Source organism: Mastigoproctus giganteus, chromosome 9 (genome assembly GCF_048544385.1).
Source record: "Mastigoproctus giganteus isolate SK-2022 chromosome 9, ASM4854438v1, whole genome shotgun sequence".
NCBI classification, from domain to species: domain Eukaryota; kingdom Metazoa; phylum Arthropoda; class Arachnida; order Uropygi; family Thelyphonidae; genus Mastigoproctus; species Mastigoproctus giganteus.
In genome coordinates, this window is record NC_143583.1 from 206,831,966 (window position 1) to 206,856,227 (window position 24,262).

Genomic DNA, 24,262 nt, shown 5'->3' on the forward strand with positions numbered 1-24,262 from the left:
TTTCATTTTAACAAAAAAGAGCCAAATAATTTCCCATTAACCTCTGAATTAAGTAATATGCTTAAAAATATGTTCACATTTGCTCTTAACAGATATGCTTTTTTTTTGTTGAATTACAGTTGAGGATCGGATTTGTTTACCAGAAGAAGTTAATAAGTTCTGTGCATCTAAGTGCCACCCAATGTGTCAGTAAGTCAACTTTTTGCATGAAGTGTGCCAAGTGTCATCTTCATCTATAACATCCAAAAATGGTTGATATAGAAGAGCTCTTGGTTTCTTTTTGATTGTTGAAAATAAATTTTAATTAAAAAAGAAAAATCTTTAAGAAAGATTCCCGTGTTGATCACAAATATTAAATAAGATTAACTTCTCCGCTAGCTGGAAAACCGGATACTTTAATCCTTTTTATTAAAAGTATTAACAAAGTTACCAAATTACGATAACCGAATTTGTTTACATATGATTCTTCAATTTCTTACTTTATTCAAGCTAAAATTTTATTATTCAGTAGGCAATACTATTAATATAATCGCTGCCCTTTCACATTCTGTGGAAGAGGTCTTGGATCGTTACCGTCAAGACTGGAGGAATTTTTATGTGCGGATTCTACACTGGTGTTGAGGAATTTTTATGGGCCTTTTTCACAACATGGCTGTGTTAGTCGGTCTCACGCGAGGGTAGCGTAGTTTTTCTCCCGGAAACTCGGGTTTCGTCCAGCAAACATAAAATCCACCTCAGAACACTCAATTTACAGAGATTATATAAGGAGCAATATGACCTTAATCGCTGATGCTCCTGTAACCTATTACGACAACAACTGAACAGTTCTTTCGCTTTCCTACTGACACGTGGAAACTAGTCAAGACCTTTCCACCCACGCTTCGCAATTCTGAAAATGATGGCGCTATCAGAACAATTTGAATAACCGCCTTCGTCGTTCGCTCCCTTCATACAGTAATCTCGACAATAGTTGAAATATTGATCAGATGATAGTTGAACTGTTGAATTCAAATACTCTTGTTGTTGTAGGATTTTAGGCGCATTAGAGACTTAGGCCAGTTTGTGCCGTACATAACATATCTGTAAATTGCGCTCTGGTTCTGTGGTCGATTTGCCGTTTGCTGAACGAAAAACATGAATTTTCATGGAGGAAAAACCGTGCTGTCATAGCCTGAGACGGACTAACTCAGCCACGGTGTGAAAAAAGCCCATAAAAATTCCCCGCGTTATTTGACGGAGAATTTGGATGCGGACCTTTACGACTCAGTGTAGGAAGGGCTGTGCTTATGTGCGCACAGCCCTCCGATGGTCTGCCTTACCAAATTAAGTGGTACCAGGATAAAAACATTTTGTCCCATATAATATGTATTAGACTATTGTTTTTTTTTTTTTTTTTTTTTTTAAATTGCCATTGTTAAATGGGCGATGAGCCTAATTTCAGAAATGTAAAGCGAAAAATTGTTTGTAGCTTATTTTGCTCTTACAGAAAACAAATATTTCGGAAATATTATCATGAAATTATACAAAACAAAATGATGACATTATGGGATTCCGTATTTATTCTATATATTCGGGTCGAGATTGTCTAAAATGTTTAATTTCTACCTTTAGCTCCCTTTACTACGATCTGAAAGTTAATTCAGCGTCAACAAAAAAGTCTACGGTAAGTCCTTACATCAGATAAAATTTTTCATTAAATTTCTTTGTGAATAAAATGATTATTTAATGATTGGTTTAAAATAATATTTTAAGCCGACAATTACAGTTTGTTATTGACAGTATTTCGATGCTTTAATTTCATCCGCATTGTCTCGCAAATAATATTTATTTGACTTAAAATGCTTTACTGTCTGTCATTTCAATGTCAGAAAAAGCGTTTCAACCTTAAAGAAACCATTTAAGTAATTTCATGTCAGGGTTTTGTGATGACATTCGCTTAGTACTAAAGGTGATGACACTGATTCTACTCCGTGTGTGTGCGAGCCTTAAGTGCAAACGCAAGTAAGGCTGCGAGACGTCATTGTATTGCATTTGTAAATTGGATGCATTCAGTGATCTATTTGACTGTGTACTAGGAGGAACACTGTACCACTGTTGGCCCTTGAGTTTGTCACAGACATTCTCTCAGATATGCCAGACAAGCTGTACAGTACTTGCTACCTGGGAGTCTAAAACGCTGATGGAACTGATATTCGGGTGACACTCAAGTCAAGTGGACCCAATTTCGGCGAAGTCCGGACGGTCTGTGACAGCCAAATCCTCTGCTTGCACCTTCACGATGGTGGGACTGTTAGTAATCCTGGGTATAACCTCCATGCACAAGCACATGGTGGGTGACCACCCAGGTGTGAACCAACGTAAGCAGGAGTGGAAGTGTGGCGCCCACACCACATGGAGGAACGCCGCCCCTCTATGTTACCAGGCAGTACTAGGTGGTAGATGACTCATCAACCGGTGAAATACCACCACTTTGCTTATTGGAGGCTTGAAGTGGTGGAACCCATGTTTAGTCTCTAGAGCTAAGTTCCGGTCAACCCTTCCCTATCTCTTCCATCATGCAGTATGATTGATGACTTTTGAGGTTATGATGAACGTCGTGGCGAGATCCAATATTCCTTACATTTCGAGGGTACAGCTCTAAAACGGTTTTCGCAGGCCGGCCGCTAGTTAGTACACCGGACCGAACCTATTGGTAACTCTCTAGGAGGCTTCCGGATCAGCTAGTGTATAATCTTGCTACCTCTACTCTGCCAGACAGTGACTGGGGGGAGTCCGAGTAGTGTGTATGCGGGGAGCATTGTCGAGGCCAGGTTATATCAAGGATCTGGGTATATTCTTACCACATGTACGCCATATCCAAAAATTTCATTACTTCATACAGCATGTCCCACCCACTTTTTCTTACTATTGAATACACCATGAATTGTCAAAATAATAGAGCAAGCTTATCTGCGAAAAGATCTAAACCTCCCAAGGACTTCCTAATTCATTTCACAAATATACGTGGTCTCAATTCTAATCTCAACGATGTCCATTTCCACTTGCAGTCTGCCAAACCCCATGTACTTTTTCTGACAGAATCTCAGTTATCGGTTGATTCAACTACTGCTCATCTCAGATGCCCAAATTATTCGCTGTATGATTCCTTTCGCCTCAAAGGTGGTACTTGTGCATATGTCCGTTCTGATATTCCCTGTCAGAGACTTGGCAATTTGGAATCTCCTCTCTTCGATCTTCTCTGGCTTAAAATCTCTCTACCTCATTGTGTCAAATTCATCTGTTGTCTCTACCGTTCTCCCAACTCCACTAATCACTTGGAGCTCTTTGACTTCCTCTCGTTGCAACTTGACTTTCTCCAGTCCAACTTTCCTAACAGTGAGGTAATTTTCCTTGGTGATTTTAATATTCACAACTCCAGCTGGCTTCCGTTTTCTAGTCACACCGACCCAGCAGGTCGAGATGCTGAGGCGTTTCCAATTACTAATGACCTAGCACAGATTGTTCATTTACCTACAAGAATACCGGACAATCCTAATCATACAGCCAGTACGCTTGATCGATCTTTTTCTCACAAACAACCCTTCTAAGTACACGGTCGAAGTGAGAGGTCCTTTAGGCACTTTAGATCACAACTTGGTGATTGTCTCTTCTCCAATGGAACCTTTATATCATGGCTATTCCCAACCTCGTGTTGTTTGGCATTACAAGAATGCAAAATGGGATGACCTGCGTGACTTCTTTTCTTCTTTTCCTTGGTCGGATTACTGTTTCAAAACTTCTGATGTCAACGTTTGCTCAGATCGTGTCAGTGAAATTATTCTTGCATTAATGGAATCCTTTATCCCACACTCCACTTTAAAATCTCATCCTTTATCTAAACCTTGGTTTTCCAATAAATGTGCTAAGGCTGTTCAAGAGAAGAATGTTGCATATCGTAATTGGCTTGTTTCTAATTCTTCAGTTTCATTTTCTGCCTACACCAAAGCTCGCAACAATTGTAAAGCAGTTATTAATCAGTCCAAACTAGTTTGAACAGGCTAAGAGTAGAAAACTTGCTTCTTGCCCTAATGGTAGCCGAGCATTCTGGTCTCTTGCCAAAGCTATTGGCCGCAACTTTTGCCCATCTCTGCTTCCACCTCTGTCCAAACCAGATGGTTCTATTGTCACTTCAGCCAAGGATAAAGCTGATCTGCTAGCATCCCATTTTTCTTCCAGCTCATGTATTAATGAACTTGGTAAAACACCTCCCACCATTCCCAACACGGTCCATTCAATGCCTCCTGTGGTCTTCCGTCAAAAGGATATCAGAAGGATTTTGATGAATCTTGATGCTAAGAAAGCTCCAGGTCCTGATGGTATTTCTCCACTTGTTCTCAAAATCTGTGCTCTTGAACTTACTCATATTCTTTGCCGCCTTTTTTCACTTTCTTATTCCAAAGGTGTTTTTCCTTCTGCTTGGAAATTTTCTCATATCCAGCCAGTTCCTAAAAAGGGTGACAAATCCCTCCCATCCAATTATCGTCCCATTGCAATTACTTCTACTCTTTCTAAAGTAATGGAGAAATCAATTAACCGCCAACTCTTAAACTACCTAGAAACCTTCCGTCTGATCAATGATCACCAGTATGGATTCCGCCAGTGTCGATCCACTGGTGATATCCTGGCTTATGTTACCGATTTATGGACTACTTCAATGGAAAGGTTCGGTGAAACACAAGTAGTTGCTCTTGACATCTCAAAGGCTTTTGATCGTGTTTGGCATAAAGGTCTTCTAAACAACTTCCATCTTATGGTTTGCCAACTGTTTTTAGTAATTGGTTATCCAGTTTTCTCTCTGATCGCTCACTGAGGGTGATGGTAGATGGCTCTCTGTCTTCTAACTTCTCCATTAATGCCGGTGTCCCCCAAGGTTCAGTTCTTTCCCCCACTCTTTTCCTCTTGTATATCAATGACCTTCTTCCATTGACTGGAAATCCTATCCATAGTTTTGCCGATGATAGCACATTGCATTCATCTTTCCGTTTTGAGAAATCTTGTCCTGCTCAATCAGCTTCAACTTCTCGAAAATCTGCTACCAATTCCTTAAATGCCGATCTTCAGGTAATTCTCCAGTGGGGCAATGACAACTTAGTTGATTTTAACCCTTCTAAAACTCAGTCTTGGCTTATATCTCGCAAAAAGGATTCTTCTGCTCCTATGCTTATCTTTAGTGACACTCCAATTTCTAGGCAAAATGATATATCTCTTTTGGGGATTACCCTGACTTCTAATCTCTCTTGGCACAAGCACATTACAAATATTGCTTCCTCTGCATCTAAAAAACTTGGTTTTCTCTTTCGCTCTCGGCGTTACTTTTCTTCCAAACAGCTGCTCACTCTGTATAAATCGCAAATCCGCCCTGCCATGGAATATTTTTCCCACATTTGGGGTGGTGCCCCCAAAACCTCTCTCAGGCTTCTTGATTCCATTCAGAAGAGAGCAGTTAGGTTAATTAATGACTCATCTCTAACAGAGTCTCTCCACTCGCTTTCTCATAGACGCACTGTTTCTGCTGCTTGCCTCTTTTACAGATACTTCCATGGGCACTGTTCTTCTGAATTGGCTTCTATAATTCCCGCTCTCTCTTTCAAAACAGTCCGAACACGTGCCGCCACCAGCCAACATCCATTTACTGTCCAACTTCAAACCCACAGAACCAACTTTTCATCTTCCTCGTTTATTCATTCAACTGCCGTTTTCTGGAACAACCTTCCTTCATACGTATTTCCTGAAAATTACAATCTACAGAAGTTCAAATCCAATGTCAACAAATATCTTCTTTCGTCTTCTCAACCTCCAACCCAAGCACGGTACTAAGTACTATAGGTTCTAATACCTCTCGTGTTTGGGATTCACATAAAAAAAAAAATAGAACCACCAATTCGATGAGTCAACGGCTTCTTTATCTTGGTGACTTAGCTTTCAAGTTAGCTCTTGGATAATCCTTTTTAAAAATTTGTGTTTTTGGCCACTCCCTGTTTAAAAAATTGTATACAATAAGTAACATGAAGTTCATGAAGTCAGAAGATGCTATTTTTATAGTTGATTGTTTTGAATTCTCCATTCTTGAAGTGATACAATTTTCCGTTATTGCTTTGGTTGTTTTGTATATGTTTTGTATGTTTTGCTTGAAACTGTCAGCTCTGTATTATTGATTGTGTTGGCTGTCAACCCCAGATTCTGTGGTATAGATACAAAATAATTATATTATTGGACACTTTGACGGCTGCACATCGTCGGGGGACACACTTTGGACTTATTGACGACTTTGTTGTGCTCACCTGGGAATTTGTTTTCTGTAGCATTAGCTTAATGCAGAATACAATGGTCTTAATGGTTAAGACAGCCATCTTGCCTTCTTCATCAGTTTCAACTGTAATGGCGTAAACGCGCGTACTTTTGGCGTAATTTTACTTACAGGAGGCTGCCATATTGTCATGACATCACAGTGAATGTGAAATACCATTGGCCAAACTTGTATATTGTCTTAGCATATTTTGAGTTCTGCTTTTGCAAATATGGATACATATATTGTCTTGGCGTCTCTTTGCGTTAATCTGGCGGGTTTTGCATTTAGCTGGCTGCCATTTTGTGTGGAGGCCATCAATTGTGTTGAACTGATATTGAGGTGCAATATATAGCAATAGAGAAAATACTGGATTTGCATTACAGAATGTTTATTACGGATATAAATGTGTATTTTATGGTTATATGGCCTAGGTTAAGGCCCTGGTACCCGTTCCTATTTAAAAATATCAATAAGTATTGATTTTTAACCATTTTTCAAATTTGCCTTTTTGGGCAAATCTTTCAGCCTTTTTGGTGAGCCCCGGTAGGACTTCCTGGGGTGGGATAGAAAATTACGAACTTGAGATTTTTTTCTGTTTTGTGTGGATTTTCTTCCAGGTTTTATCAACGTTTTGGGAAATATAGCGACATGCAATTTTATGTTGACGAAACTTAGTGGATACTTTGTAATAATTCTTTAGATTCAATTTACTTGCAAAACAACTTAACAAAGGTGTCAGGATGGCTACCCTGTTGTATAGTTGACCGGATATTGGTGACAACTATACAGACCTGGTCTTGAGGATTTCCTGCTCCTCAGTGTTTTGGTGATAGCTTGTCTATTGAAGAGAACTGATAACTTGTTTTAGCTGTATATTGTGCACGCTCCTACTATGTCAGATTTAAATTCTTCGGATTTGCCTGCTTCTATGCCGAATGACCTTACTGTTGCCCCAGAAGTTCTGGAGACAGGGTTACATGATCTCCAACAGTCTTCCATCCAGCTAGATGACATTTTTGTCAGGGGCAGCTCTTTTGGACAGGGGTTACATATAGTTTTATTCTTAATGTCTTTGAATACACTAAGAAGTTAAAATGGTTTTGTCCAGGCTTAAATGTCACATTTATGATTATAGGTCATGGGAATATAAACTACAAATTAAATGCACTTGGATTGTCCGCATTGTCTGTTTGCCCTTATGGAGATGTTGAGACGGTCGATCATTTAATCCTAGAATGTAACCACTATTTATACGTGGTTACATCCTAGGATTTATACGTGGTCTCAATTATAATCTCAATGATGTCCATTTCCATTTGCAGTCTGTACTTTTTCTGACAGACTCTCAGTTATCGGTTGATTCAACTACTGCTCATCTCAGATGCCCAAATTATTCGCTGTATGATTCCTTTCACCGAGGCTGATGATAGATGGCTCTCTGTCTTCTAACTTCTCCACTAATGCTGGTTTCCCCCAAGGTTCAATTCTTTCCCCCACTCTTTTCCTCTTGTATATCAATGACCTTGTTTCGTTGACAGAAATTTCTATCCATAGTTTTGCTGATGATAGCACATTGCATTTTTTCAATTTTTAAAAACCTTACCATGCTCAATCAGTTTCAACTTCTCGAATATCCGCTACCAATTCCTTAAATGCCGATCTCCAGGTAATTCTCCAGTGGGGCAAAGACAACTTAGTTGATTTCAATCCTTCTAAAACTCAGCCTTGTCTTATATCTCGCAAAAGGGATTCTTCTGCTCCTATTCTTACCTTCGATGACTCTCAGATCTCTAGACGAGATCACTGTTAAGGATTACCCTGATTCTAATCTCCCTTGTCATAAGAACACCACAAAAGTTGCTTCAATCCTTCTAAAACTCAGCCTTGTCTTATATCTCGCAAAAGGGATTCTTCTGCTCCTATTCTTACCTTCGATGACTCTCAGATCTCTAGACGAGATCACTGTTAAGGATTACCCTGATTCTAATCTCCCTTGTCATAAGAACACCACAAAAGTTGCTTCCTTCCTGTGCATCTAAAAAACTTGGCTTTCGCTCTCGGTGTTACTTTTCTTCCAAACAGCTGTTCACTCTGTACAAATCGCAAATCCTTCCTACTATGGAATATTGTTCCCACATCGGGGGCGATGCCCCCAAAACATATCTCGGGCTTCTTGATTCCATTCAGAAGAGGGCGGCGCCTCCGTAGCCAGGTGGGAAGGAGCAGCAGTGCGTAGTACATGCTTCTTGATTAGACCGGGATTCGAGCCCGTCACCACCAAATATGGAGGATGGAGAAAGGTCAGGGAATGACGACCGCATATTCCCGGAGCAATATGGCCTTTGTTGCTAATGCTCCTAAAAACCAAATAAGAACATCAGAAGAGGGCAGTTAGGTTAATTTATGATTCATCTCTAACAGAGTCTCACCACTCGCTGTCTCATAAACATGTCTCATGTTTCTGTTGCATGCCTCTTCTACAGATACTTCCATGGGCACTGTTCTTCTGAATTGGCTTCTATAATTCCCGCTCTCTCTTTCAAAACAGTCCGAACACGTGGCACCACCAGCCAACATCCATTTACTGTCCAACTTCAAACCCACAGAACCAACTTTTCATCTTCCTCGTTTATTCATTCAACTGCCGTTTTCTGGAACAACCTTCCTTCATACGTATTTCATGAAAATTACAATCCACAGAAGTTCAAGTCCAGTGTCAACAAATATCTTCTTTAGTCTTCTCAAGCTCGGTACTAAGTACTATAGGTTCTAATACTTCTCGTGTTTGGGGTTTTCAAAAAAAAAAAAAAAAAAAAAAAAAGGATGTTAGGAATCAGCTTCAGATTTTGACAAATGTATATAGTCCCTCTGAGTTTGCACGGTTGGTAGAAACAAGGGAGAATTTCTTGTATTTACCTGATTTTTCTGATAGTGTGTTTAGGAGACGAAAATGCTTTGTAAATATTAATTCTTAATGAGGTGTTACACCAAACAGTTTATAACGTTTTCTTGGCTCTGACTTGCACTGAGTATTTTATTGTAAGTTGTTCGTAAGAACTGTTGTTGAAAATTAAATCTTGTGTTTATGAAAGGTTAATGTCTATGTTTTGCAGGAAAATAAGTCCTGTTAATGATATACATTATATGTATCTAATTTTAATGACTATATACAAGACCAAAGATATTAACTTTCAGGAAACTTCGTTCTAGAAGACAGTGTCGAAAACCCTAATGTTTTCTTGCTGTTGGCATTTATTGAATATTTTTCTTTTAAAGACATTTGGCTGTTAATGTTACTTTCTGTCTATAGGCAGGATGTAGATTTTTTGCCTTTTCAGATGCTACAGAGGTATATAGGGGAACCCTGGAGACTGCAATTAAAACAAACACACCTTGACGTTGTGTACTAGGAGGATATCCTTAGCATCAGGAAAATAAAACCATGAAAACTTCTCCTGATATCGACAGATTATATTTCACTCAGCATCGAATGAGGTTGCTGTTAATCTAGAACATATTGGAATCGCAAGGAAAATCCTGAGATCAATCCCAGGGTGACAGGGCAGCTGCAAAATGTTTTGATTAACGGTTACTCTTCAGATTCAGCTAACGCAGGAAGTAGGATTCTCCAAGATCAGTAGTCGCAAGTACCAAGCGGGGGATCAGTGTCTTCTGTCCAATATAATAACGGTGGTCGGCAAAATAAATAAATAAAAATAATAATAATTCAGGGTGATTGTACTTTACGTTGCAGAATTCAAATATGACAACCATATTGCTGTAACCCCATCAATTTTAAGGTGAGTGTTACAGCTATAAAAAGATTTCATATAATTTAAGAAGTTGTTACATATAGCACTAAATATTGAACAATTGGTCTGATAATCTTATTCTATTTAGGAAAAATCTTTATCTGATAGACTAAACACTTATTTTGTCGTTTTTTGCCTTTTATAATTGTCCATTGGTGTCTCCCGTACAAGAGTGTAACAATAGTCTGCCAACATATTTGGACTCCATTTTCCGTGGTATCTTTTTTTTTTCCATTTGGGAAATATTTTGGTGAAACCTTTCACCGTGTTCATCGGAGACCACTCCCACGTTTTCAGGAAAAAAGGTCAAAATGTAAATGTAGGAAATGAAGCTTTAACGACAGGTCTTGGTTTTCAGTCATTAACATACAAAGTATGATATTTGAAAACTGAGGGTAATGGAAACTTTAAAAGACCAAGACCGAAGGATTCATGTCGCCATCCAAGATCAGATAATCAGCACCAGCAACTGCAAGAAATACATCGCAATCGTAACATGTTTCATCCGTTACTCCGTGCACCAGCAACAGATGACATATGTTTTCAATTCCACCTGGCCTCAGAAACAATCCAGCACATCATCGCAGGAGGCAAGGTGATCACCCAGACGGAGAACACTTAGAGACAACCAGATGTCCAGGATAATACATGAGTACTAACGCAAAAATACAAGCTGATCAAAGAACATTTAACTTATTACCAGTAAGTGCTTCTAGCCGTACTAGAGACTTCTACCCATAGTCTCTACTGGGTCCGTGCCATAATAATGGACAAGACGGTCCCGCACAACAGACCAGACATAACTCTCATCGACAAGGAGGAAATGGCTACCTAGCTGATCGACATAGCGGTGCCCAACACCAGCAACCTCCATAAAACATACGAGGAAAAGATCGAGAAGTATTGAGACCAAAGTCAAGAAGTCAAAGATATGTGGCATATGGAACAAATAATCACCGTCCCGAATACAGTGTCAACCAACGGCATGGTGCCAAGTGCCTCCACAAGAATCTAGAAATAATAGGCCTCCCAGAGAACACTTATATGGAACTCCAGAAAGCCACGATCCCGAACACCTGTAGGACAGTAAGATAGTTCCCCTACTACCCCATGCACGTTGTACCAGTACCCTTCATGGGGCGCAAAAAACTCCAGAAATGATATAAAAGTTGTTTTTTTTTTTAATAACGATTTTTACTATTGTTGTTATGATTATTTAATTAATTTTTTTGGCTTTGTGCAGCAAATGGCTAATGTTAACTCAGATTCGTTGTGAAGAAGCCGACAAGAGCCGAGATCGTTCCGTAACATGGGAGGATGGTGATTATAATCGATATTCTATCCACAAAACCTCAAAAAATGACAGACTGCAGAAGTTGAAATTCAGTGCCAACGTGTATCTTTTTCATTTCAATCTTCCTTCAATTTTCTACTTTTCCTGTTTGTGGTTGCTAAATGTTACCTCTGTATTTATATCTCCAATTCTTCAGCATTCCCGTTTTAGCCTTTTGAATGTTTAATTTCTGAGCATTTAATTCATTTACGCGTATACATTTTCTCCATATGACATCCAAATATTACTCCCCTTTGAGATTCTGTTATGTCTTTCTGTGTACTCATCTTTCGGCCAATAAGCTTTAAATGAATTCCGAGATGAGATAACCGTTAATCATCTCATAGGCCAAAAGCCTTGCATATTTTAGTAGAGAAATTTCGACAATCAGAGGAGTACAGTGCATAGTATAAGCTGATTCGTATTTTAAAAATAATTAAAAATGTATTTTATTTTACATTTACTTATTTTTATTTCTTAATTAATCACTTTCTATTTGCAGGTTATGATGGATTCTAGTTTTTCTGAATTATTTAGATAGTAAGTATTTCGAGTTAAAGTGTTCTCAGTTATTGCATTTAAGTTAAGTTCATCAGCAAGTAGTGAGACAGTTATTATTCACGCATTATTATATTTATATGGAAGTATACCTTATTTCTCTCTCTTTGTCTTTCGATGCTGAAGAGTCGTGATCTTATACACAAGTTTTCTTTAAAACTTCTACCTTTTGTCAACAGTACTGCGGTTTTTATGACTTGATCAATTAGTTTCGTAATTCCATATAATTATTTGGTCGACCTGATTTTCCATACCCTTCCACTTCACCTTTGCCTAATCGTTTTTCAACTTACCTGCATTTCCACTTGCAATGCTTACATATCCAAAGTAGGAAAGTTTCCATCTTTCAGCCGAGTCCTAAAGGATAACTTTTGATGATACACCATTTCGGATGCTGTTGTTTTATCATTTCAAGGGATTCTTCACATCCTCATTGTAATCAACATTCAAATCTGTTTATCCTTGCATTGCTTGTCTTTGTGGGAGTGAGGTCCTAGCCCCATATAAGGCAACTATATGGGGCTCAGGCAGCTATTTTTTAATTGAGATTGATCTGCAATCTTTTGATTTCTTCTTAGCTGCTCTCTCATGTGATCAATGATCCCCAATAGATTATTTACCATATTATAATTTTGCGGTTTTCGTTGTACTCTGTCAAGAAAAAATTTTCATTGCAACCTTTTTCTTATCTTTCGCAAATGATACTGACATCTGCATATCTGAGGTTAGAAATCATTTTTTCCTCACGAGGCCACATCTCCTTTTCAATCATCTGACACTTCTAAGTATGTCCACCGCAAATATTGAGGAGATTTGGAGGAAAGATATACCGGTATCTGTTTCACTCTTTTTTGTGTTTTGAATCGATCGGAGAGAGCTGATTTTGTAATTTGACGATGGATGTTCAGTGTTAGAATTGCTCTGATAGACGTGGCCCTCGTGGGTAGCACAGTAGGTATAAACATCGTTTATGCCTCCACAATTGGTGGCAAAGACCTGAGTTGGAATGCCCTCAATGACGTGAGGAATTTTTATTGCCTTTATTCACAACATGGCTCAGTTAGTCGGTTTAAGGGGAAGATATCATTATTCCCCCCGGAATAATGATACAGCACAATAGGGCCTAAGTTTCTGACGCAGCCAAAAAAATATACAAAAATGTCCTCCTGACAGATTTACGAGGGGTCGAACTATATGGATGTCAGCGACTGAAGATGAAAACAGAAAATTTATGTTCGTGTGGTTTATGATGGCTCAATGTTGGAAGACCGTTGGCTATAATGGGTACAAGATGGTATTCGGACACGACATAAAGGCTAGAGTGGAATCAGAAGAGTGTCACGGCGTGACGATCGACTGCTCCGTTGATTTGCTACAGGAAACAGATCTTTCATAATCTGCCAGATTATCGGCATCGTAACGCCATCCTTGACTTCTGTGTCTGGGAGCACGATTACCAGAAGACTTTGAGAAGAGGCTACGTTATTGTCGTTCGTTGACTCTTTAAGGAATTCCGTCGTCAGTCACGTCTGCAGTAGTGCATAGAGTTAGTCGAATCACGTATGCTATGCAGTGACGTCCATATACACGCCTGGAGGCACACCGGGGATAGAGGTGTTCTTTCCGCATTGGAGAGCGGCTTACTGGGTCATCAGGAACCATAGTATTGATTTCTAATAGCATTGTCTGATAGTTTCAGCATAATGACTTGCCGTGAGAATGCTTGATTGGTATGTTGATGGTAAGATACTATCCTGAAACCATTCTTTGCCTTTCAACGATCCATTCTAAGTGCTATTTTCCAGCGGGAAAGTAGCTGTCGCATATGGTTCACATAATCGGACAGCCTCGCCTGTTGTGCATATGCTTCCTTGACTTCTGTTCTCCGGATCTGTTTGCCCATCGAATACTTCTGAGATATGATGACCCGTTCGCTGACCCTTCTCCTTATTATCGTTGCGCTACTCTACACAACAACTGCAAGAAGAATCGTTCACTCACTGAGATGTGAATAGAAAGGTGAGTGATAAGGAAAACGAGGCAGACCTTTTCTCATCGTCGATTTTATTGGGTCTGTCTGAATTTAGGTCGTACTGCTCCATCAGTTTTCTTCATTAAACACTCTTATGTGCGTTATCTTTTTAACCAAAACACACGCTGCTGTTGAGTGCCAGAATTTCAACGCTGCACGCCATTTATGTTTTGCTGCTTTTTAACCACATTACTGAATCGTACATATATATTTCATCTGACAGAAAACAACGTGCCTGAAAATTTTCAGTTTTTTAAAGTTTTAAACCTATATTGAGTCTGTTCAAATATATTTTAATGGCTGTCGTATGGAATCTTATCTTTCACCTATTTTTCTTGAGATTTAATACTTTTATTGATTTATTTGCTTTTTTATTTGGACTCGCTGCACTGCCGCGTTAAGTTGAGCACGTGCATAAAAATGAGAATAAAATCAGTCTTTTGTTATAGGTGTCCATGTATCAGCTGTTTTTATCTATTTACAATCCTTAGTGTTTTAAGATATTCTGATATATTTTCAATATTTATATTTACATTCTTTTTGTAGCTTATTTCACAAATTTTATCCTTATACTCGTATATATATCATAAATACCCTTTGACGTAGTGACCTATTATAGGTACTGAAATCTGTTTTGGGCCCTTTATTAAATATGCACGTATGCCTATTGTTTTCCGTCCGTCCGTCCGCGTGTAATAACTCGGTTCCTAGTGGATGGATTTTCATGAAATTTTACATTTGGGCCTTTGTCTGGCCATTACAAATTTCACTAAAATCGAATCAATAGAATTCAGACAACTATTTTTCTTTTCCAATGTCTGCATGTCACGAAGTCATGCATGTCATTGATTCTTTAAAGAATGAATGGACAATGTGGCGCATGCGCAGAAACGAAATTTTCTCGGTGCATAAAAGTTATTGCTCTTTGCTTTTTTTTTTTTTTTTTTATAAATCACGAGCTATTTGCTAACGCGCTTGAAATCTAATGTACTGCGTACGTTAAATAATTTGTTCTGCCTCTTTTTTTTTTTTTTTTTTGTTTACCTTTTTCATGATTTGGTTCTAGTACATTACATTCCCTCTTAGTGATGCACCAGTAAATAAAAATCAACAAAACTAAAGCCTTTTTTCAAAAGCTTCAGCACCCTCTTTTTCTTATTACAGCAATGCTACAGCAGATATAAACATTGATTTCCAGAACACAGAATTGGTCACATATACTTACCAAGCAAAGTACCCAGTAAGTAATTATTTAAGAAATCCCTCTTTGTTAGTTCATCGAAATTAATAGAAAGTTCTTGTTAATTTTATTATTCCTGACATAATTCTTTGATTGTGAAAGTGAAAACTGAAATTAAAAACAATCCGCATCCTTCTGTATGTCTGCCATTACAAAAGTTGACGAAATTATTATTTATAATAATAATTACGTTAACTGCTTTACAATTGTTGCAAACTTTGGTATACCCAGAAAAAAATGAACTTGGAGATTTGGATACAAGCCAATTGCGAAATGCAGCATTGTTTTCTTGAACAACCGTAGTAGCTCATTTATTTGAAAACAAAGGTAGTGCATTGGGTGGATTTTAAGGTGGAGTGTGGAATAAAGGCTTTCGTCCCTACAACAATAATATCAACACGAGGTTGAGAATGGCCGTGAGAGAAAGGCTACACTGGAGAAGAGCCAATTACTAAATTGTGATCTGAGGTGCCTAGAGTACCCCTCACATCAACTGTGTACTTTGGAGAGATGATTGTGAGAAAAAGATCAAACATGTTAGCTGTATGGTTAAGATTGTCCAGTATTCTTGTAGGTAAATGAACAATCTATGCAAGGTCATTAGTAATTGCAAAAGCCTCAGCATCTTGACCAGCTGGGTCGGTGTGACTAGAAAACGGAAGCCAGCTGGAGTTGTGAACATTAAAATCACCAAGGAAAATTACCTCACTGTTAGGAAAGTTGGACTGGAGAAAGTCAAGTTGCAAAGAGTTCCACGTGATTAGCGGAGATCGGAAAACGACAGAGGCAACAGATGAATTTATAGTTGCGAGATTTTAAGCCAGAGGAGATTCCAAATTATGTCCGTTCCAAAAAGATTCCAAAATATATGTCCGTTCCGATAACCTGTCTTTGACAGTGAATATCGTAACGGACATATGCACAATACCACCTTTGGAGCAACTGAGATGAGCAGTGGTGGAATCAACCGATAACCGGAATTCTGTCAGAAAAAGTACACAGGGTTTGCTAGACTGTAAGTGGAAATGGACGTCATTGAGATTAGAACTGAGACCACGTATATTTGTGAAATGAATGAGGAAGTGTTTGCGAGGTTTAGATTTTTTCGCAGATATGTTTGTTCTATTAGTTCGACAAATGTACCCAGTTCCTTGACAATTCCCCCCCGCACACACTCTAATTGGATTCCCTCTAGTCACTATCCGGTAGAGACAGCGAGATTATACACTTGCTAATCCGGAAGCATCCTAGAGAGTTAACAATAGGTCCAATGGACTATCTAGCAGACGAACTGCAAATACCGTTTTAGAACTGCACCCTCGAAATGTAAGGGAGATTGGATCTCACCATGATGTCCATCATATGCTTAAAATACACCATTCATACTGCATGATAGATAAATGGGGCTGATTGCCGAGCTTTGCTCTGCAGACTGAACATGGGTTCCACCACTTCGTGCATCCAGTAAGCAAAGTGATGATATTGCACCGCTTGATGAGTGTTATCTACCACCTAATTATGCCCGGTAACACGGAGGGGCGGACTTCGCTTATGTTGTGTGGGCGCCACACCTCGACCCCTGCTTACGTTGGTTTGCACCCTGCTGGTCAACTCAAGTATACTAGGTGACGTATTTAAGAAGTTGCACATGGAGATTATACTCACGGTTATTAACAGTCCCACTATCGTGAAGGAGCAAGCATAGTATTTCGCTGTCACAACCCGACCAGACTTCCCCGAAATTATGCCCACTCCACTTGAGTGCCACTCGAATATCGGTTCTATCAGCGTTTTAGAAGCCCAGCTTGGCATACCTGAGGAGAATGTCTGTGACACATTCAAGGGTCAGAAATGATTGCCGAATCCTCTAAAAACACTGGATTGTGTGATCGTAAAGATTGGAGACACTTTTCTCAGCCATTCTTCGAGGGTAGTAGCACAGCGGTTATGATCGGAACACTTTCATATTCTATGGAAGGGACCTGCGTTCGCTACTCACAAGACCGGCGGAATTTTTATGTGCTGATTCTCCGCTGTGGCCGAGTTCGTCGGTATTGGATAAAGGATGCACTGTGTTCAACTGGAACTTGAAGATTTTTATTCAGAAAAGCAGGGTAAATCGATCGCAGTGTACCTGAAATTTACAGACAATAAATTGATACTGCTGTTGTCGTTGTAGTATAGTTTTAGGAATATTAGTGGTTTATTCAATGTTGATCCGTGTATACTGTCTGTAAATTGTGTGTGTTCTGTGGTCGATTTTCTAGTTTGCTGTACGAAAAACCTGAGTTTCCGGGAGGAAAAACTATGCTACCCTCCGCTGAGATCGACTAACTCAGCCAATTTTGTGAAAAAGGCCCATAAAATTTCCTCACGTCATCGACCGGGCTCGAACTCAGGTCTTTTCCACGCGGGATGGGAAGCAGGGTGATTCTACCGACTGTGCTACCCACGAGAGAATAAATTGATGCCTCGTAGAATCAGTTTGATTCTTGGAAAAACCAAACTTGCAGAAAACCATCAGCCAGCAAGATAGATTATTAAACAGGCCAGTTAATAATTATAGAATGAATTGCACAATTCGCACAATGCTGTCACGAAGCAAAAAATGATTATCTTGTCTATGTCGGAGACACTTTCATTTGTGTGTAGGCTTAACTCAATCTGTTCTGTTGATAATGGTATTGTAATAGCAAATAGATTTTATTTTTGCAGGTCGGTTTTATTGTTCCAGTTCATTGGGGAATGCTAATGAACTGGAATATGAGTTTCGCTCACATTTTTCTAATCATTTTAAATCCTGAATCAGTTTTAATAAATATCATGATTGTTTAACAATTCTAATGTTGTTCAATGACACTAAAGATATTTCTGCTTTGTAATTGTTGCACTAATTATTAATTTTATACAATTGGTTGAATTGTAGTCGATTGTGGTCGATCCAAAGAACTCTCCTCCATATGGGCCTCGGGAATAGACGTCTGGGGTGCCTCCGTAGCCAGGTGGGCAGGAGCAGCAGTGCGTAGCACACGCTTCTTGATTAGACCGGGGTTCGAGCCCGTGCCCACTAAATACGGAGGATGCGGAAAGGTCACGAATTACTATTTGATAACGTGCTTGAAATCTAATGTACTGCGTATATTAAATAATTTGCCCCGGAGCAATATGGCCTTAGTTGCTAATGCTCCTAAAAACCAAATAACAACAACATAGACGTCTGGTCAAGGTATCCGTGCATACAGCCACTAATCGCAAACAAATTTTAAGGTCTGTATCTAAAGAGCGTCATTGAATCATTGACGACTAGAAATAAGTTGCATTTTCCGATGAATCACGTTTCCTGCTATTCCGTATGAACGGTACATAAAGGGTACGGTGATAAAATGCGGAGAGAAGTCACTCCGGTGCCTCTCCCCCTTCCAACAGACACAGGCAGGTGGCAAAAGTGTTTTCGTTTTGGGCAAGTTTTTTTTTTTTTTCTGGAAATCTCTTGGTGCTCTCATAATCCTAAACGGCACTCTGAATGCTAGAATCTACCTATGCCATGTTGGCTGATCCAGTGTGTTGCACCATGATAATACACCCTGCCACGTTTCCGGTATTGTCCGATAGTGGTTCGCCGAACACGAAAAGGAATTTCAAGTGCTACCTTGGCGGCTGAATTTGCGGGATATGTGAATCCCATAGATCATTTCTGAGACCACTTTGGATAGACAGATCCGGCGTTCGGATCACTCACCACGAACTATCGCAGATCTAAGGTATGAAAGCCTGGCGACATGGTAATACATATCTCCTGAAACTTTTAGAGGTCCTATGGAGTCTGCGCGGTAGCACAGTAGTATCGTCACTGTCCTCTCCACACCGGGTGGAAAAGGCCCGGTTCGAATCCCGTCGATGACGTGAGGAACCTTAGTGGGCTTTTTCACTCCGAAGCTGAGTTAGTCGGTTTCAGGCGTAGATAGCAAGGTTCCCCCCACCCATAAACTGGGGTTTTTCGTCCAGAAAAACAGAGAAATCGACCATAGAACAAACAATTAACAGACATAAGGCACACAGCATGGCAGATGAATTTAATTATTTTGGTGGTCTAAAAATGTAATAGTAGTAGGCCTTATGGAGTCCGTACTTAGCTGTCATGATGGTACTGACGGCTTGAGGTGGACATACACACTCAGGTAGTGGTTATAAAATTTTGACTGGATAGTGCATATGGTATTATATGACTTTACAATGTATATCGGTACTATAAAAAGAAATTCGACTGATGAAGTAGAAGACACTACAGAAACTCTCAACATGGGCTTTTCATCAGTACTTCACGAAATTTGTCCCTAAACCTAAACTCAAATATATCTGTCATCATGGTCTTTTCACTCAAACCCGCACATCAGCCATAATTCAGTCGATTTTTGGCAATGCTTATCCCCGTGTCTTCGAAATGCAGAGAGAGAGAGAGAGAGAAAACTAGGTGTTATCTTTGATTGGCAATTAGGATTTCATCGTCATAGAGAAGCTCTGTGTCAAATTCAGCAGGAAACGGTGGATTTAAACCAGAAATTTAGCATTTTCTGTGCAGATTCAGAACACAAATCTCACAAAATATGTATATCAGCACTGTGATTTTTTGAAGTGTGGTACGTTGTGTCGAGTTGTTGTGTTCGGAAAGAATTACGACAGTAACCCAGAGGGTACATAAATACACGTGTTTTTACTGACCGTGGTTCAGGTCTGAGTGACTACTAAACAGTGCTGTTCTTGTATTCCCTCTATCTTATTAACTCATCTGACCGTGCGGTCGTCCCGGAGTATAAAAGAAAATTTTATTTTTATTTATTCCACTGAGTGTAATAGCTTCTAAAATGAGCGACTAAGAAGTGTTATTTCTCCCTTCAATAGCACACAGGCCAAAGGTCAAATCGCTGAATTTAACCAATCATTCAGCGACAGCGCATGAGAGAATAATTATTTACTCAATCGAAGTACTTATCGAATTGCGTTCTCTCCATTCAAAAGTACGCTGACGTTTTCTTATATCTATGCCAGTCTCAACATATTACTCTGCACTTATTTTGGTGAGGTGATATTTCTACCGCCCACTGGTTAACCCCTAGCTTGTTACCGTGAAGGGTTTTATATACTGGTAGTGTGTGCGTGTACCTTTGAACATTAGAGTAATGATCATTTATTTATTTCAAGATGATAATCCTACATTTGTCTAATAATTGATGTTTTTAACTGATTGTTCCAGGTTGTGGAACTCTTCAGTTATATGGGTGGTTACATTGGCATATGGCTTGGAGCATCCTTGATTACTCTGTATGGACTAGGAGAATCTTTGTTCCTTCGAATGTGGAAGAAAAAAGAAGTCAAGAAGAGAAGGAAGCTGAGAGTGAAGCCATCTGAAAAATTTTCTGCGTTTCGATACTGACCACAGAACTTGACCAAATTCATTCATTCATTTTTTTTTATTACTGTACACAATTTGCGAATATATTAACTATGTTAAATTCCACCGATATTTCGGTTAATGAATTAAAGACATTGAAAATATTTTCTTGGTTTTAGAAGTGAATAATTAATTATTGATATAATGAAGATGAATAATTGATAAATATATCAAAATATATATGATATATAATCCTGCATTTTTTTACGAAAACTTTTAGAACTCTATTAGTACTTACTAAATTGCATGAGTTGAAGGATGGAAGATAAAAGAAGACACTTGTTTGACATTAGATGAATTTCTGTAGATTGTAATTTTCAGGAAATACGTGTGAAGAGAAGTTATTCCAGAAAACTGAATCGAAAGGATAAATGATGATGAAGAAGAGATGATGATTCTGTGAATTTAAATAGGACAGTTTGGAAGAGAGAAAATGAATTACAAAAAAAATTTAGAAGAACAATGCCCATGGATGTATCTATGGAAAAGGCACCTAGGAGATAGAGAGTAGAAAGACTTTGTATGACATGGGTCGTTAATGAATCTAACTGCCCTCTTGTAATGGAAGTCTAGACGCCTGAGAGAAGTTATGGGGCTACTTCCCAGGATGTGGGGAAAATATTCCATGGTAGGGCAGATTTGAGATTTGTGCAGAGTGAGTAGCTGTTTAGAAGAAAAGAAAGCGAAAGAGAGAAAACCGTTTTTTTGATGCAGAGGAAGCAATATTCTGGAGCGTTTAATCAAACTGAGCTATTTCAGTCTTGTGAAGATTTTTGGACAGATAGGATGCCCAGAAACGCCTACGATCTCTGTGTTGAGACAGCTTTCAGGTTGTCTCAACACAGGGGAACCATCATGTGAAGGTGTTTTTACGTAGTATTTACTCAGTTCAGCGGTCACAATATTGGAATTATGAATGCCGCATCCTGCATCGCGTTCTGTACAATTCTGTGTCCCATATTGTGCCAATTTTAAAATAATTTAAAAGATGGAGTGGAGCACTCGTTAGAAATGTTGGTTTCACAGTAGACGCTATTAATTTTTAGTAAAAATCAGAAATCATCCATGTCGCATTGAAGCATTCATTGACTGAAGGTGGGTTGACACGCAATTAATTTCTTTGAATAAAAACATTTTGTTCGTAACTACAAGTGTCCTGGGATTTTGATATAATGGTGTGCGTCTTAAATCTATGGGTGCGTTTGCGTGCACGGTTTCTGTTGAACCTATTGCATATATATTTTTATATTTGTGCACACTAGAAGAGTCCATCGTTCTCGGACGAGTGCTGTTTATTTGTTTTTAACAGCAGAAAGTCCAGGAAAAAATAGTGCCCGGTTCATTCCAGAAAACAAGAAAATCGAATACACTCAATTTCAGGCATAGTACGTTTATAGAACAAAGGTTTATTTTTTTTTCCCAAATGAATATATATGAATTGCGTTTTAGGGTTTGAAATGTTTCAGGTAGAATAGATTCAGTTTTGTTATAAAATTGATTTGTAGCTTAACTGGTTGCATATTCTTGTTAACGTCTACAGATATTGTTGTTCCTTTTCATTTTGCATAAACTAATTTAAAATTTCATTTAAATAAGGAATAACACTTAAATGAATGGTCTTAATTCTTCCATAAACAAGTCAAAGATAATTTAACAAACTCTACAATGATGAGAACATTTTATTAATATGCGGATATGCCTTTGTAATACAAGAGAAACGGTAACGGATGACCTGGACGTTATTAAACCTATCTGAAATATCGGTGGTAGCAGCAGTGTGATCATGCTTCAGTAAAGGACCACCAGCCATTTTTGTAGCCTTCAAGCACGTGATGCAACATAACTTTACATCTTATTTCACAGTAAGTATATGTATCTATGATTTTCTGTTTAAAGAGAGATATGTCTTCATCATCATCATCATCTCTCTCAAGATATTCAGATAACGTCTCTGTGGCATGCTCTAAATCTCTCTGGTTGTCTTCAAATATAGCAGATTGATTACTACTGTTCAAGTAGAATGCAAAAACATAGCTGTACATTAAAAACCTCCGACAGTGGCAGAGAACTTCAGCAGCCTTTATTGGAAACTGAGCATCAATCCATGACATATATTGTTGCATCTTAAGCGCCATGTGTTTAGCAGACAAATAAAGGCCTTCTTGAAAATTTAAGTTGTAGCCATGATTCAAATAAAGACGTTCATAAAGTGAATATCTTTCATTAGTAGCAACGATTGAATGTTCACTGCTGCAAGACTCTCTCGATTGTTCGGCATCGCGGAGGTTACAGCGGAAAAACTCTGTTCCGTGAAGGTTCCACGACCCAAGACACACCCAGCAGAATTCATAACGACAAGTAGGATTGCTGCATTTCATGTGATTACATCCGCCATCTCTTTGGATTCTGGCCGAGCAATTTGGGCATTGTTTAGTGTTTTCAGCAATCCAGTGGAGTGATAGCTTGTTTTCGGAATTTTCATTTAGCCATCGATTTAACAGATCGCACGTTAAAGGGTCGTGCCAATTATGGCCACACCGAAAACAGAATCGGCAGCCACAACTACATACAACTTTGTTGTCTGACTGATCACTCTGCACTTTAACAGCGTTCGTGCACCCTGGTTGAGGACACCAGCGTAACGTTGAATTGAACTGGACATAACAATCAGTTATTAGATGTTGATACCATAACTTCACTTGCGGATCTAGAATAAAGCTTAGTACATCTTCATCATCAATAAGACGTGGACAGCCTTGGGCAGCACACGTAATTATTTGTACAGCACCCTCGCCCATTATCTTACCTGTGAGGTAGTCCCTCCAACACCCTAAACAAAAGCAATGTTCACATGAAAATCCCGTTAGCTTTGTAACCGGAAGATCATCAGCGCATATTTTACATTCCATAATTACTTTACTTGCTCCAAATAATCTGTTTCGATGTTTTTTTTCCGAGTTGAACTTTACTGATTTGTGAATACCTGCATCTGCTAACAATGCTTTCCAATCACCGCTAAAGTATACCTCGTACAATACTTCCTTGTTCCATCTGAGGTGATCCAGAAGGATTCTCGTGACAGTCGTTGATTGGTTTATCACAGTGTTTACCTCTCTTATCGTATCCAGCATCTGTTGGAGAACCTGTTCTGTGCTAAATACCTGGAAAGGAGGCTCTTCACCTTCTTGTGATTCTTGCATCATGACGATTGTTGTAGGAGGCTCTCCTATTGAACCAATAAGATCATATTCTTCGCATATGGATTCATCATCTGAATATTGAACGGTGTCCATATTGAACTGGATGAAACTACCCTGTGAAAATGGAATGGTTAACTATAATAATGTAGACAGGAAATAAAACAGTAATAGAAATAATACTTCCATAACCGAGATTGGTTCTTAGTTAAGTACATTCCTTTTGGCCATAGTTCCAGTGTAAAAATCTTAGCGAAAAACGACTAATGAATATTGATTTTCTCAAATGCATAGTGTCTGCCCTATAAATGAT

At 38.9% G+C, this 24,262-nt stretch overlaps 1 pseudogene; it reads right to left on the reverse strand.

Moving 5' to 3' along the window:
- Positions 1-22,533: 22,533 nt before the first annotated feature.
- LOC150081077 (E3 ubiquitin-protein ligase arih1 pseudogene) lies at positions 22,534-24,045 on the reverse strand (annotated as a pseudogene).
- Positions 24,046-24,262: the final 217 nt, after the last annotated feature.